General features: G+C 43.5%; 1 pseudogene; it reads left to right on the top strand.

Moving 5' to 3' along the window:
• The first annotated feature begins 2,997 nt into the window (after positions 1-2,997).
• On the top strand, positions 2,998-3,851 carry LOC102989615 (ferritin heavy chain-like; annotated as a pseudogene).
• Positions 3,852-5,003: the final 1,152 nt, after the last annotated feature.

Here is a 5,003-nt window from a genome sequence, read left to right as displayed (position 1 = left end):
TGTATTGTCCCATGAGGTCTTGAAATGCTTGTATTTGGAGTTATCGGTTGAGGGTGCATGTACTTACTTTAGAAAGCTGATGAGCAAGTTGGCATTCTCTAGGTAAATCTCAAGAACGTGGCTAGATGTACAGCAAATTATTGTTGTTTTTTGGGGAGGGTGAGTATGGTCTGGATATAAACATAGTAAGCTGTTAACAATGATTAATGTTAGCAAGAGAGGAGAGGGAGGAAATTTTATAATTTCATTTGATATCTTTGTCTACCTCTTGAAATTTCTCCATCGCTATCTAGATGGTGGGATGGTGTTCACTTTTGTTTTCTTCTTTGTTTTTATGTAGTTAAAAGCCTAGTAAATGCTAAAATGAATGAATGAATAAATTGAATAAAATAATGAAGATATTTGACACTTATCTGGATGGCACCACTTCCCATTCTCAGTAGCCGGCATGCTACATAGGCACCTGTCTGGTGGGGAGAAAACAAAACTAGGTCATAACACTTATAAAGCTGTTTCACCCTGGGAAAGTGACATAAGTGTACAGTAGAAACAATATAAACTTGAAGGGCATTGTCTTTAAAGAAAGTTCATTTCAGTTTACCACAATGATTGCGTGTTTACTAGGCACTGGGGGATACAAGAGAGATAATCATATTCCATTTTAAGATTTCCCACAGGGCTTTCATGACTCTTACAGAGAAGGAGGGCCTCCGTTCATGCCCCTGAGCACAGCATTTACAGGCTGTCAAAGCCCTGAGACCTCAAATGGCTTCTTGGAAGCTGTGAATCAACGACCTCACACCCTAATCTGAGCTGAAGGTGTCCTGCTCTGTGATGCTCGCTCCTGTCACACTGTTCCCCTGCGCTGCTCCCTTTTGTTTTGAACTGTCTGCAAAGTCTCTGGAACGACTGAACATTGCTTTTTACCTCTTGCCTTGATGAAGCCAATTCCCCCAACAATATGGCTCTTCTTTTTGGCCCCATCAGGGGAGAGACGGCTCTTACTTCTTTGATCAAATTCCCCTTCAGAGAATGGAGACTCCTTCTAACTCTGAACTCATAGGTAATGATTTTTCTTCTCTCTTGGAAAAAAAAATTTATAATGGTTCTGTTAATTATTCTTTTTAATAAGCTATACAAATATTTGTGTGTACCCTTCCATGAAAGATACATTTTACATTATTGCAAAGAAGGAAACATATGTTTTCCAAGTTGCTACAAGAATTATCTATTCCCAGATTGTTCTAGCTGGATGTTTAATGTGGGGCCTGACCAAAGAACTCACTTCAAATGAGGTAGGTAGTTGTGACTCTCCTTACTGCACTCAGTAACTTATGCCCTGAGGAAGGAAAGGGCTAGAACAGCCCTTAAAGCTGGAGGAACCCATCCTCAGTGCTGCCCTCCATAGGGTGTTGAGTGAGGAAAGGTGTGAATTTGCTCAGACAGTTGAAAAGAAAAAATAGAAAAAAAAAAAAAATCTAAAAATGTAGAGTGTGAAAATCAAGGTGACAAATGTGAGAAAATAATAAAAGTTGCATCACTTGTGAATGCATTTAGCTTCAAATAATGGAAAATCCACCCGAAAGACCTATATCAGTAGACATTCTTTTCATAAAACATCCAGAGATGGGGTTTTTATGGTATGGGTTCAGTTGCTCAGGTTATTTTCAGAGACCTGGATGCTTTCTCCTCTTCTGCTCTGCCATCTGACGGTGCAAGAATTGTCTCTCCTTCTTTGATCCTTCTTTCTATACTTGTTGCCTCTTGACAACAAGATGGCTGCTTATGTGCCAGGTAGTGTGTTCATCTTGACAGAAGAAAGAAAGAAGTGCAACCAATCTATCCTCTTTCACCAGGAAAGCAAAAATTTACCGAATTCCTCAAGGAAACTTTTATTTATGCCTCATTGTCTCTAGCTGCATCTTGGGGGCACCTCTAAATGCTAGAGAAGCTAGAGATCAGGGGGCAGTCATTGTCTCCCCTGGGACTAGGCACATGGTTGAATTACACAGTTATCTATTAGCAAGGGCCAAACAAGGGTTGGGGGTTGGGGTAGAATTAGAGGTAGGCAACCATAAAGGACGGCAGAATAACTGTGTGACTCATCTCTAGGCCTTTGGAATCCTAGAATGTCTACTGTTGGTGCTTGCTTTAAAAGATCCTAATTTAGGTTCAGACAGGAGAATGGACTCACCATTGGTTTTCACATGTGCCTATGATTATCTGACAATGAGGATTTTAGAAATGTGTGGAGAGCAAAGTCTTTATTCAAATAAACTCTCTTGGGCTTCCCTGGTGGCGCAGTGGTTGAGAGTCTGCCTGCCGATGCAGGGGACACGGGTTCGTGCCCCGGTCCGGGAGGATCCCACATGCCGCGGAGCGGCTGGGCCGGTGAGCCAATGCAGGGGACATAGGTTCGTGCCCTGGTCCGGGAAGATCCCACATGCCACGGAGCGGTTAGGTCCGTGAGCCATGGCCTCTGAGCCTGCTCGTCCAGAGCCTGTGCTCTGCAACGGGAGAGGCCACAGCAGTGAGAGGCCCGCGTACCACAAAAACAAAACAAAACCAACCAAACAAACAAAAAAAACAAATAAACTCTCTTGTGTTGAGCTGTGGGGTTTCTTGTCTTGGGAACTGTGGAGAAAATTGATGTGTGAGGTATTAGAAAGAGCTTCTTTCTTTCTATTTTTGGAACTTCCTAATCCAAATGCCTATTTCCTCTTGCCATGGGAGTGTGGTGGGCAAAGTTAACTCATCCATATGTTGTAAGTTGTAACTATAAGCTTTGTTTTAATGTATGTGAGTTACTTTTACTGTTTTTATCTGAGATTCTGAAGAAAAATTTGTGACCTTGCAATTTTTTACCTTATACGAACATAAAAGCAAATTTAGTCAAAATTGTGTTTATGAAGATCATGGTCAAAAAGTGTAGTGTGGGAAAATCAACTCCTAAACAGGTAATTTAAGGCAGTTGATTAATAACACGGGTCGGCCGCAGTCCTCGCGGAGAGTCGCCGCGGTTTCCTGCTTCAACAGTGCTTGGACGGAACCCGGCGCTCGTGCCCCGCTCCGGCCGGCCGCTCAGAGCCAGCCCTCGCCACCACCTCACAGCGCCCTCCGACCCACCCAAGGTCCCCGCCGCCGTTACAGCGCCGCGCAGCCACCGCCACCGCTTCACCCCAGCCGCCCGCCATGACGACCGCGTCCCCCTCGCAGGTGCGCCAGAGCTGCCACCGGGACTCGGAGGCCGCCATCAACCGCCAGATCAACCTGGAGCTCTACGCCTCCTACGTCTACCTGTCCATGTCGTACTATTTTGACCGCGGTGATGTGGCTTTGAAGAACTTTTCCAAATACTTTCTTCACCAATCTTGTGAGAAGAGGGAAACTGATGAAGCTGCAGAACCAACGGGGTGGCCGAATCTTCCTTCAGGATATCAAGAAACCAGACCGTGATGACTGGGAGAATGGGCTGAATGCAATGGAATGTGCACTACACTTGGAAGACAGTGTGAATCAGTCACTACTGGCACTGCACAAACTGGCCACCGAGAAAAATGACCCCCATTTGTGTGACTTCATTGCGACTCATTATCTGAATGAGCAGGTGAAATCCATTAAAGAATTGGGTGACCGCGTAACCAACTTGCACACGATGGGGGCCCCCGAATCTGGCATGGCACAGTATCTCTTTGACAAGCACACCCTGGGAAATAGTGATAATGAGAGCTAAGCCTTAGCTCACCTGGCTTCCCGTAGCCACAGGGGTGACTTCCCTGGTCACCAAGGCAGTGCATGCATGTTTGGGTTACATTTACCTTTTCTGTAAGTTGTACCAAAACATCTACAAGTCCTTTCCTTAGTATCATTTCTTCAAATAAAGTAATTTGGTACCCCCCCCCCAAAATAATAATACAGATCATCTAAGGTTAAAACAAAATTCTCTTTTAAAGGTTTTGATTGAAAGATGAATGGGTGTTAGTCCCTGAAAAGATAAATAAATCTGTGTGAAAGATTAGGAAGTTGAGATCTTTATCATTTGTAAGATGCATTCTCACTCAGTGGACTAAAATGATGTTACGAATCCCATCTTCAGTATCAGAATATATTTTTTTTCCATGAATGTTTATAGCAGCTTCATTTGTAACAGCCCCAGATTGGAAACAACCCAGTTGTCCTTCAGTGGATGAATGGTTAATGAAACTGTGATATATTCATACCATGGAATACTACTCAGCCACAAAAAGAAACAAGCTATTGAGTATCAGAATATTTTTAAGGAAACCTGCTGAGACCAGGGAAAATGCCCTTTTATTTGTCAGGATCTAATTAATGAATTGGGTATGGTGGAAAGCAGTGAGACACATTCAGAACTCTAAGAGGTGGAAATCAATTAAAATATAAATTTGTTTACTATTCAGGTTTTCAGTAATTCCATAAATTGGAGCTAGTGTGATATTCTCTTTCAAAATCTAGATGATTAACTGTGAAGACATCCAATCATAACTTCTTATTTGGAGCATTCAGATGTGTGGGAGATTTTTTTTAACGCTTTTTCTTTCATTCCTTATTTTCGGCTGCATTGGGTCTTCGTTGCTGCTCACGAGCTTTCTCTCGTTGCGGTGAGCGGGGGCTACTCTTCTTTGCGGTGAGCAGACTTCTCATTGTGGTGGCTTCTCTTGTTGCGGAGCACGGGCTCTAGTCACGCGGGCTTCAGTAGTTGTGGCACGCGGGCTCAGTAGTGTGGCTCGTGGGCTCTACAGCACAGGCGCAGTAGTTGTGGCGCACAGGCTTAGTTGCTCCGCGGCATGTGGGATCTTCCTGGATGAGGGCTTGAACCCATGCCCCCTGAATTGGCAGGTGGATTCCTAACCACTGCGCCACCTGGGAAGTCCTGGAGATTTTTAAAATAAAATATTTTAAGTAGTAAGCGTATATATATTTTCCTGATATAGAAAATATACAAAATTTTCAGAACATTACATAAGTTCTGAAGTTGAATA

This window comes from Physeter macrocephalus, chromosome 1, assembly GCF_002837175.3.
Source record: "Physeter macrocephalus isolate SW-GA chromosome 1, ASM283717v5, whole genome shotgun sequence".
NCBI classification, from domain to species: Eukaryota; Metazoa; Chordata; class Mammalia; order Artiodactyla; family Physeteridae; genus Physeter; species Physeter macrocephalus.
The sequence above is the reverse complement of the archived record's forward strand: the minus strand, read 5'-3'. Positions and strand labels throughout refer to the sequence as shown.